Source organism: Ambystoma mexicanum, chromosome 6q, assembly GCF_040938575.1.
Source record: "Ambystoma mexicanum isolate Mex_15411 chromosome 6q, UKY_AmexF1_1, whole genome shotgun sequence".
In the NCBI taxonomy this organism is placed as follows: domain Eukaryota; kingdom Metazoa; phylum Chordata; class Amphibia; order Caudata; family Ambystomatidae; genus Ambystoma; species Ambystoma mexicanum.
This window is the reverse complement of record NC_090937.1, coordinates 214,830,616-214,843,015: the sequence shown is the minus strand read 5'-3', so window position 1 is coordinate 214,843,015 and position 12,400 is coordinate 214,830,616.

Here is a 12,400-nt window from a genome sequence, read left to right as displayed (position 1 = left end):
CCCTTACGCAGTACTAGCGGCTACAAACAACATACCAACAAATACGGTGGTCTAATGGCTCGTTGTTGGAGCAACCTTCCGATTATCAGAGAGACCATTTACTGCTTTTATCATAAATCAAAAGTCTATCTACCACAAAGGAACAACACGCGGCTCCAAATAAACTTTTGCTGATCGACAGCAAAGACAATAGCAAATCGCTGAATATTCACTAAAATTTCATGTGAAATAAATATACTTTACCAAGTGTACAATCCTGCTGTTTACTTTTAAACCACAGTTTCATATTCCGAATTGTGACGCACTGAGTTGTAACCTCATCTAACACTCTCTGTACCGCAAAGGAACATCGCGTGTCTCAACATGAACTTTTGCGGATCGACAACAAAGACAAATGCAAATTGCTGAATATTCTCTAAACATTTGATGTCAAATAAATGTACTTTACAACATTTACAATCTTGCTCTTTGCTTTTAAATCACATTTTCATATTCTGAATTGTGGCGTGCTGTGTTGTGACATAATGTGTGTTGTCTTCCGGGTTCTGTGTAAAGTCGCGTAGTACTGGAGACGACTGGACGCCTTTCATTACGCACCCTGTAACGTCACGGAGAGAGGCGGGGAATATGAATGCTTTGATAATATCAGGCTTAGTGGCGGGAGATATGATTTAGTGTCGCAAAAGCAAGTCAGCCAGGTCAATAGCGCCAGTCATAGGATTATCACATAATGTCGACGCACACCAGCCGGATTTATCGTTTCTTTAGTGGACAAAAAGTCGGTTTACGCCCCTAGGAAATTGTACTATTAGCGGACAAAAGGAGTGCTCTTAAAGACTGCGTAGAAACATTAGCCCCATTTCTCAAAACCTTCATCAATACATCCTTCAATACAATCTCAGTCCCGACCAGCCTAAAAGAAGCCTGGGTGCACCCTCTTCTCAAAAAACCCACTCTAGATCCTGAAAACGCCAACAACTGTAGACCCATCACAACCGTTCCCTTCCTGCTTAAGATCCTCGACAAAATTGCGTACACACAAATACAGCAATACCTGGAAGAAAATCGCATATTAGGAAAAAGGCAATCGGGTTTCCGCCCGGGACATGGGACCGAATCGGCCCCACTAGATCTCAAAATCCAACTAAATGACATCATGGACAAATGCAAACCTGCACTCCTGCTGCTGCTTGACCAATCTGCCGCCTTTGACTTTGTCAATCACGATATTCTAGGCACGCAACTCAAAAATGAAGCCCACTTCTCACCAGAAGCCATCTCATGGGTCAAATCATTCCTCGAGGGTCGACTCATGAAGGTCTTTTCTGACTCGGCCAGCGCTAACCCTACCACTATCCATTGTGGCGTCCCACAAGGGTCCTGCACCGCCCCTACCTTATACAACATCTTCACCCTCCCACTGTTCAATGACCTGGACCGTCGTCACATAGCTTACACAAATTATGCTGACGACACGCAAGTCCTGCTCCCTCTCACAGGGATCTATGAACATGACGCAGCAGCATTAACCAAGATCTATACAGCCATCCAAACCTGGATGGCAGCCAACGGCCTTTGCCTAAACGGGGACAAAACAGAGATCCTACTAGTTGGCACCAAAGAAACTCTAAACAAACTCCCACTGCGGTACAAATCCTTCAACATAGACAACTCCACCATCACAGTCTCCACTGCAGTTAAAACGTTAGGAGTATACCTTGACTCCACTCTTTCCATGACACGACAAGTCAATGCCATAGCCTCCTCTGTTGCACTTACCACTAAAGTAATCAACGCTGTCAAACCCTTCCTATCCACTAAAAACTGCCTGGCCATAGCCAGAACCACAGTAGGCACCAAATTGGATTACTGCAACTCTCTCTTCCTAGGTACGTCTGCACAAAACCTAAAAAAAATGCAAGTAACACAAAACAATGCCCTAAGAGCGGCCCTAAGCATCCCTAAAAGGGAGCACATCTCTCAAGCCAGGAAAGAAGCTCACTGGCTACCCATAAAAGAAAGGATACTATTCAAATCCATGGCCATCACCCACAGATGCCTCTCCGCCAAGGCTCCCCCCTATCTTTCTGAAATAATCACTCTTAACTCATCCATCAGACCCACCAGGTCACATTTGACGAACCAGATATATGTACCCACATTCAAAAGAAGCAAAGCCAGTGGCTCTAGCTTTCAACACCTAGCACCTAAAAATTGGAACGCACTCCCTACCGCGCTAAGGAACGAAAACTCATACCAAGCCTTCCATAAAGTACTTAAAACCACGCTGTTTAACTAACTCCATCCTATCCTACTGTACTTAATTAAGCACAACTGTAAGTATATATGCATGAATGCTCTGCACTGTATCTGTATTTACTTCATGTACGCCTGTAACAAGTAAGTTTGCTTTCAGCGCCATGATGCCCATGGACAGATGTGCGCTATACAAATCCAAATAAATAAAATAAAATAAATTCCTGTATTTTTAAATCGGCTATCCTCTGGGGGGTCATGTATGCTCTATGAGTTACGTATAGCTGGATTTGTTGCAACCTTGCATTTCTGGACACCTTCTTATGATATTGTTGAGCTCTCTGCCACAGCCCGTCATTCATACATTCTCCGACTTCCTCTTCCCACTACCGTCTTAACTGTGTTACCTCTTTCCCCACCCTGCTCATCAGTAGTTCATAAATTCGGGAGACCTTGTGCCCTCCCTCTGTAATGTCATAGATGGTTTCAATGGTTGCATCTGGCTGGTCTTTCTGCAATATTTCAGACCACGTTTCTTTGACTTGTCGCACCAGTCTAGTATATGTGATGTATTGCCCTTGATGTGGGCCTGTTTCCTCTACCAATGCGTCAAACTCCAGTATTTTCCCATCTTGCGATATGTCTACCATTGTTGCAATGCCCACCGATTCCCAGTGCATGCGTATTATTTTCCTCAGTTGCACGTCCCCTTTAGTCAGTGCTACAAGTGGTATTTGCGGGGAGCACCGGGTTGGGTTCTCCATGGCTCGGCAGGCTTTCCGTCACATCTGCCATCCCAGTTCCAACATTCTCTGACCCCCCTTTATCTCCATTTTGGGCAACCATATCCATTCTTTCAAGAAGAATGGGGAACACTCTGACCTCAGTAGTCTGGACTCCGCTATTGGGTCTTCCGATAGCCATTTGGCCACATATTATAGCTGACTGGCCCAGTAATAAACCTCAGTATTGGGGAGTTTTATGCCTCCTTTGTCATATGTGTTTTGTAATTTCCACTGGGCTATCCTATTTCTAGTGTTGTGCCAGATAAAGCCTCTGCATATGCTCTGGAGTTTGGCGAAAAATCGTTTCGGTATCATATACGGTATGTTTCCAAAAAAGGGTATCAGCCTTGGTAATCCAACCATTTTCAACAGACCGCCCTCCCCACCATGGCCAGAGGGATCTTAGACCAGAATCTTATGCTATTTTCGATATTTGTTATAGCCTTTTCTGTGTTGTGTTTATGTCCATCCTCCACTGTGTGGTAGATATCTATCCCCAGGTATTGGAAGGTTATGGTCTCCCAGGGTATTTGCAGAATTGATAATTGCTCCCGCGGGATCCCTTTATATCTTCCCTTGGGGAATATGCACAATTTTTTAGGGTTGACTTTAATGCCCGAGAGCAACGCAAATCGCTCCATCACTTCTAGGATGTATTGCACGTTTTCCTCCAGATATCTTAAATACAACAGCTTATCATCCTCATATAACGATATAGATGTGGGCATCCATTCGTGTGGATCCCCACCTCTTTGTACTGTTGTCTGAGGTATACCACTAGGGGCTCTAATACAAGGATATATAAAATCGGGGACCAAGGGCACCCCTGTCTGGTACCTCTGCTAAGTTGCCATCTCTCCAAGATAACCGCTCCAGTCTTTACCCTGGCTAGCGGTGAGCTATATAGCAGTTTAACCCATTTTTGATACTCAGGCCCTATACCATATTCCCGCAAGGCTGATATCAACCATGGCCATTTCACAGAGTCGAAGTCCTTCACCGCGTCCAGTGAGACTATAGGGACCTTTTGTGCTTCCCCTTCTGTTTGTTCTATGACCCAGTGGAGCCTCCTAAGATTGTCTGATATATGGGACATATCCAGTTTGATCAGGATGTATAAGTTTGCTTATAACCCGTCTCAGTCTCCCGGCCAGCACTGCCGTGAGTATTTTGCTATCCTGGTTCAGCATGGACAGCGGTCTGTACGATCCGCGCTTCATGCTCGGCTTGCCAGGTTTGAGAATCGGAATGATTATCGCTTCCCTTAGGGATTCTGTCAGCGTTCCAACTTCAAGGGCTTCATTTAACATGGCCAGTAGTGGGGGAAGCACTTCTGTCTTATATGTTTTATAGAACTCGCTAGGAAGTCCATCCGAGTCCGGGGCTTTGCAAGTGGGCAATTCCTTGACCACTGCTTCTAATTCCTCTAGTGTGACAGGGTTGTCTAAGTTCTCTCTTTCTTCAGCACTCAATTTTGGTAGGCCAATGTCTTCTAGTATTTCCACTATCTCGCTATCATTGCCTTCGTCTGTATCTCCATACAATAATCTATAAAACTCGAAAAAAAACTTCATTCACTCCTTCCTGGGTATCAAGAGCCTGTCCTCCCTCTCCTTGTATCACTCTAATCGTCGGTCTCCTTGTTTCACTTTTGTACAACCATGCTAGCAGCCGCCGCGGCTTGTCTCCGCCAGCGTGTTGCCTCTCTATATATTTCTTATAATTTAAATTGCATATCCTTTCCCAGTGTCTCTCGCATGATTGCTGTAAATGGTTTATGGTATCCGCCTTATCTAAGGAGTCAACTCCACTGCGCGTGGCTGCCTCAAGTTTCTCCTCTGCCTCCTGCAGTTCTTGCAGTATTCCCCTTGCAGTCCCTTGGATTTAGCTATCCCGGCTCTCCTTACCACCCCTGTAAAAGCCTCCCATAGGTTGCCTACCGATTTCGTGCTTCCAGTATTGTTTACAAAATATTCAACAATCTTCTTTCTCAAGTCTTCTCTAAATCTCATGTCTTTTAGTGCTTCGGCTCTCAGCCGCCACATAGGGATTCTAGCTCTGGGGGCTTGATGTTGCCATGTTAAAACCAGTGGTGCATGGTCTGAGAGGATTCTCGCTCTATATTCTGTCTGTACTATCTCTCCTACCATATCTGGGGAGGCAAACATGTAATCTAGCCGTGTATACAAATTATGTGGGGCTGAGTAGTGTGAGTAATGTCTATCATCTGGGTGGTGCAACCTCCACATGTCTTCTAGCTTGAAGTCTTTCAGCAGGATCTGCAAGGTTCTGGCTGCCGGGGTGGGTTTGTCCAATTTCCCATCTGACCTGTCCATTCTGGGATTTAGCATACAGTTAAAGTTGCATTTGTAGGTATTGAGTTCAGCGCAAAGCTTGTCCAGACAAGCAGAATCAACAGCACTTATGATACAAAAACAGACAGAAGTTGGTATATGGGAGCACACCAACAGCCATAAGGATATGCAAGTATTTAAACAGATACCTAATATAATTATGTTCTGAGGTCACATGTATTACATATTTTGAGGTAGTAAATGCCTGTTTTAACTCTTTCTGCAGCAGATTAGATGATTGTAAGGCTCGTAGAAGCATAGGAAACAACATACTGCTGTTGAGAGTGAACACAGATTTTATATAAGGTTGCATAAGGAGCAGTAGCCCCTGATGAAGTTCTATGGATGTTTGCCAGTGGTTAGAGAACGAAACCTGTTGGGCATTATTTTTGTTTAAGTAGATCCAGAAAGTTTGGTTTTAGCAACATTTGTGAATTGTGTATGAAGGATTGTTCTGTATCCAATAGGTCAAACCCTACATTTTCTGTTATCAAGGGGTCTGTGATATATTAGGGTAAGTACGGAATTATATATAGGAATCACAGACTACCTCCTTCTCCTGTATTTCAAAATGGATAGGCCAAACGTAGCTAAAATGTTGACACTCATATCAACGGGCAAAAAACCAGTCCCATACCTTGATGTTTTTTATATCACAAAACATAATCAATAATTGTATTAATTTCATTGGAACTTCCTTAATCAAAAGTTAATCATTATTAAAAAACATATATAAAATATCATGAATTTCATGATCACATAAGACAATTATTCTCATTCTTCACAGGTTAGTGTACAATAGATGGCATATTTCTTATGCTATGGGTTCATTAATTGACCAAAAATCAATTATTACAGATGTTCAATACGTTTCGGAACGTCTTAGAACAGAGCATCAAAAAGACTGATAGAAACGGAACATTTTCAATTTTGTTTCTTCAAAGTGAAGGATTGTTGTACATAGGAATGATGATCTATTAGGATTAAGCACTTTAACATTATAGCACACAAGATTTTAGCATTGGTTTTAGGCTATGTGTTGTAGTATAATTTGAGTTTATGTCATCTAAATGTATTTTTATGCTGTTTTTGTGTACCTTAAGATACAATGGTGTTCTAGTATATGTTGAATTAATTGTGTTTTTCTAATTAAAATTAATCTGAGTAAAACAAACGTTTATATTATCCTATTTCTAGCAGTCCAGTCAGGTTTCAAGTGTTTAGAAAGTTCATTCATTCAAACCTTGCTGACAAGACTGTTGATATGAGGTTGCTACTTAAGAGCAAGGCTCCTTTTGAATGGTTGGTGCAGAGTGCATCAGAATTTATTGACATCAAGTTATCCTTGTAGAACACTCCTTCGCTGCATAACATTAAATTGGAAGGAAAACTATTATCACCACAGATGCAAGCAATACTAGTTCAGGGGTTGTTTCATGGACACACAAAGAGGTGAAGAATATGTCATTGCTTTTGCTTCTCGTTTACTGAAAGGGGCAGAACTCAATTATTCGACCATTGAAAAAGAACAGCTGGCAATATAATGAGCAGTTGGAAAGTTTAGAACATTCTTATGGGGTGCGTGCTTTGCAATACGGACAGATCGCAAACCACTAAAAGGGACTTTGCAGAAGAAAGGACTGGATGGAGTGTCATCCAGGATTAGGTGTTGGGTTGTGAGACTCCAGGAGTATTGTTTTGAAGTTGAATATGTCCCAGGAAAGAGGAATGTTCCGGCGGATTGCCTATCCCGATTATCTATGGAAGAAGAAGATGAGGATGATGACAATGAACGTGAATGTGTTTTGTTTGTGGAGCAAAAGATGATTGCAAAAGTGGAGTCGGATGAGAGTACGAATCAGGATGTGGTGTTAGGAAAAGTGAAAGATGAACTCTGTCGTAAATCTCCCCCCGTCTCACCTGTGATCGGGATCTCCCTTGTTCGGCCGCAGGACTCTTCCTGTGGATGGTTCGGGTCTTGAATAGGCTCGCCCGAGCCTCGTCAGGTTGCAGGACGCGTTCAGAGTTCCGGGAAGTTCGTGGTTCCAGGGTATCCAGGATTAGCGATGAACGAGTAAGTAGGGGGGGGAAATCCAGGAACAGGATAAAAGGCAAGGAAGGAAGTAAGAGGATCAAGGAAACCAATGTAGAGAGCAAACACATGTCGGGTCACTACCGGAGATAGCGTTGAGAGGCACGGACCCGCAGGGGCGAGACCAATTTGTAGTACGTGCCACGACGTGAAAGCTAGTGCGTAGCACGGAGCTTGGTACGGCCATGTTGGGAGGAACAAGGAGTACAAGCCCTTTGTGACAATGACCATGAGGTCCAGAAGGGGCATTTTCGCCGGGTCATGACAGCATGCCCCCTCCGAAGACTGGTTCCTCCAGGCTTGCCTGGGTGAATAAGATGGAATCTTCTGAGCAAACGAGGGGTCTTTAGATTAGAAACTGGTTCCCATGTTCTCTCGCTAGGGGGGTAGCCTTTCCACTCGACCAGATATTGTAGTCGACCCCTCCTATACCTGGAATCACATATCCTGGACACCTCATATTCCAACTGGTCGTCCACAACAACAGGTGTGGGTTTGAAGGGTTTTCGAGTAGAACTAACATAGGGTTTCAACAGGGAAGTATGGAAGACTGGATGTATCTTCTTCCAGGAATCCGAGAGCTTAAGTCGGAAGGAGACAGGATTGATGATCTCCTTTATAGAAAATGGACCATAATAGCGAGGAGCTAATTTGTTTGGTCGTAGATGTCGAGGTAACCATTTTCGAGGCTAACCAGACTTGATCGCCAACTGAATAGGAAGGTGATGGTCTTCTCTTAGAGTCCGCATATCTTTTGGTTCGAGTCTGGGCCTGTTCTAACTGATCCTTGACCTCTCTTTGTAAGTCGATCAGCGTCTGAATCCAAGAGTCAAGGGTAGGTACCGGAGTAGATTCTGGAAGAACTGATGGTAAAACAGACGGATGATAACCTTGACTGCAATAGAAAGGGCTGAATGATCTGAGTTATTGTAGGAGAATTCGGCTAAAAGTATAAGGAGAGACCAATCGTCTTGAACCTTGGTGGCAAAACAACGAAGATATTGTTCCAGGGTTTGATTTACTTGTTCCTTTGCCCCATTGGTTTGTGGATGATAGCCTGAAGAAAGGGCACGTTGGATTCCTAGAACACGACAGAGATGTTTCCAGAATTGTGAAATATACTGAGGTCCCCGATCCGAAATAATCTTGGAAGGAAGGCCATGAAGACGAAAAATATGTTCCAGGAAAATTCCAGCAAGTTCTGAGGAAGATGGTAGTTTATACAATGGTGTAAAATGAGCTAGATGAGTGAACAAGTCAATGGTTACCATGATGGTTGTATATCCTCGGGAAGGTGGTAATTCAACAATGAAGTCAGTGGCAATAACTTCCCAGGGTCAGGTTGGCAACGTAGGTTGTAGAAGCAGACCCGCCGGCCTCTGATTATCGTATTTGTTCTGACTACAAATAGCACAGGTCTTGATGTATTGAACTACACTGGACTTCATCCCTGGCCACCAGAACTGTCTTCGTATAAGACGGAAGGTGTTGGTTACTCCTCGATGGCCGGAGTGAAGAGTATCATGGCATAGATTCATTACCTTCTGTTGAAGTTCTTTTGTCGGAATGACCACTGAATTGTTCTTGAATAAATATCCTTCCTTGATTGTCAGACGCCAGGGATTTTTCTCGGATATGTCCTTCTAGAGTTCAGATAATTGAGTCTTTACTCTGATTTCTTCCAGGAGATTGATCGCTTGAGCTACAAAGATTGTGGGTGGAAACATTTTAGGATAGATCTTATCCTCCAAGGGAACGTAGTCGGGACGCCGAGAAAGGGCATCGGCAATCAAGTTTTGCGATCCAGGAACATGTGAAATGTGAAATTGATATTGAGCAAAGAAGTAGGCCCATCGAGCTTGTCTACTGTTCCTGCACTCCATGGATTGTAGGACCTGAATATTTCGATGATCAGTACGGACTTGAAGTGGATATTTAGCACCCAGGAGTAGATGTCTCCATTCAGTGAAGGCATGACGAATGGCCAATAACTCCTTCTCCAGAACTGAGTAGTGAGTTTCGCTGGTGGTCAGGGTTTGTGAAAGATAAGCAATGGGATGTTCCAACTTATCATCGGATTCTTGTTTTAAAACTGCTCCTATGGCGTAATTGGAGGCATCAGTTTCCACTAGAAAAGGACGATTTATGTCAGGTTGGGCCAGGATGGGGGCCTGAGTGAATTCTTCTTTCAAGCCTTGGAATGCCTTGTCTTGTGGTATAGACCAGTTAAATGGAACGTCTTTCTTCAGGAGATTAACAATGGGTTGAACAATCTCGGAAAAGGTAGGAATGAATTTCCGGTAGAAGTTGGCAAGCCCCAGGAAGGATTGTATTTGCTTAACAGATGTTGGGGCGGGCCAAGCCAGTATGGCCTTCACCTTTGAAGGGTCGATACTAATTCCTTCTGAACTAAGGACAAATCCCAGATAATGAACTGATGTAACATGAAACGAACATTTTTCTAGTTTGGCTAAGAGTTGATTTTCACGGAGACGTTGAAGTACTGCTTTTACATGTTCTTCATGTTTCAAGGAATCCTTGGAGAAGATCAATATGTCATCCAAGTAGACGATAACATTGAGAAATAACATGTCAGAGAACACCCTATCCATAAAACGTTGGAAGACTGCGGGAGCATTTGTCAGACCAAAGGGCATGACTAGGTATTCAAAGTGACCAAAGGGTGTTCTAAAGGGTGTTTTCCATTCGTCTCCTTCCCGGATACGGATCAAATGGTAAGCACCTCGGAGATCCAGTTTCGTGAATATCACTGCACCTCTCACAGCTTCAAGGATATCCGAGATCAGGGGTAGTGGGTATCTGTCTTTCAGGGTGTATTGATTTAGGCCCCGATAGTCCAGGCAAGGTCTAAGCTCTTTGGTATCCTTTTTTGGAACGAAGAACAATGAAGCACCAGCTGGTGATTTTGAAAGTCTTATGGTGCCGTTCTCAAGATTAGTGTCTAGGTATTCCCGGAGGGCTCTCTTTTCGGGTTCTGAAAGGATAAACATCCTGCCAAAGGGAATCACTGCTGAGGGTTCGGTATCTATGGCACAGTCTTCGGGTCTTTGTGGAGGTAAGGCTTGAACGATGGCAGTAGAGAATACATCAGCATACCCTTGATAGATCTCTGGAACTTGTACAATATTGGAAACCATGAGTGGTGTCTCTGGACACCTTGGTAGACTTATAGGAGCTGTGACTGAGGTATCCAGGTTTAAACAATGGTTCATACAGAACTCCGAGCCCAGGAATAAGGATCCGGCAGTCCAGTTAATATATGGATTGTGCCTTTGTAACCAGGGCATGCCCAGAACCAAGGGGTAATGGGCTGATTTTATAATGTCAAACACAATTCTTTCTTGATGATGATTTATGGAAAGATGGATCTCCCTTGTTTGCAGACTTATGGGTCCTAAGGAAAGAGGTCTTCCATCAATTGCTTCCACTGGCTGTGAAAAACTTCTTGCTTCATATGGAATGTTATGACTTCTGACCCAATCTTGATCATTGAAGACTCCCATTGCTCTGCAATCCACCAAGGCCAGTATGGGGTAGACCTTGTCCTTGGATGGCGATAAAAAGGCCTGTAATATCACCAATTTGTTTTGTCCAGGAGAGTTCAAGGATGGAATTGATGTGGAGCAAACATCGCTCTCCCGAAACCTTGCTCCATTTAGGATCGGGAGCTGGCGTTTCCCGAGCGTCGGGGAGGAGCCAGAGGACACTCTTTAACTAGATGTTTATCTGAGGCACAATACATGCATAAGCCTGGGTGTATCCTTCTTAACCTTTCCTGTGGGGAAATTGGTCCACGAAAGGCTCCAAGTTGCATGGGTTCAGAATCAGTGCTCGGATTCTTGGCAGATTCTGTCCTTGAAGTATTCTCTGGGGAGTTTCTTTGAATTGATACTTTATTCTTTTTCTTTTCGGCCTTTCTTTCTTGGATTCTGAAGTCTATTTGCATAGACAAGTCCAGGAGGGCCTGGAATGAACTAGGACGTGCCACCCTGGCTAACTCGTCCTTAATCTCTTCATTTAGACCTCTGCGAAACAAGGTAAAACTGGCTTCCAGGGGCCAGTCCGCTCTTTGGCTAGCTGTTTGAATCTGGTAACATAGGTCAACATGTCTTGGGATCCTTGTTGGAAGTCAAGTAACTTCTCTTGAGCACCGTGGACCAGCTCTGGTCGTTCGAACATGGTTTTGAGTTCCGCGACGAACCCTTCATAATCATCCAGGAGAGCATCCCCTGAATTGAGTAAAAGAGTGGCCCATGTAAGAGCATTACAGGAAAGATGCGATATTATGAAGCCCACCTTAGCCCTAGGAGTTGAGAAATAGTAGGGCTTGAAGGTAAAATGTACCAAACAAGAATCCAGGAATCCATGTAAGGTCTTTGTTGAACCGTCGTATTTATCAACCACTCCTCCGAATAATACGCTGTCCTTGTTCGCGGAGTCACGTGAAAAGACAAGCTGTCTTAGCGCCGCATTCTCGGCTTTTAAATTCTGCATCTCTGTGGAAAGTTCTTGCATTCCACGCATCAGGTCCTGAATAGCATTCTCCATGGTAGAATCCGTATTGATCGTTTGGCGTCTCAAACTGTCGTAAATCTCCCCCCGTCTCACCTGTGATCGGGATCTCCCTTGTTCGGCCGCAGGACTCTTCCTGTGGATGGTTCGGGTCTTGAATAGGCTCGCCCGAGCCTCGTCAGGTTGCAGGACGCGTACAGAGTTCCGGGAAGTTCGTGATTCCAGGGTATCCAGGATTAGCGATGAACGAGTAAGTGGGGGGGGGGAAATCCAGGAACAGGATAAAAGGCAAGGAAGGAAGTAAGAGGATCAAGGAAACCAATGGAGAGAGCAAACACACGTCGGGTCACTACCGAAGATAGCGTTGAGATGCGCGGACC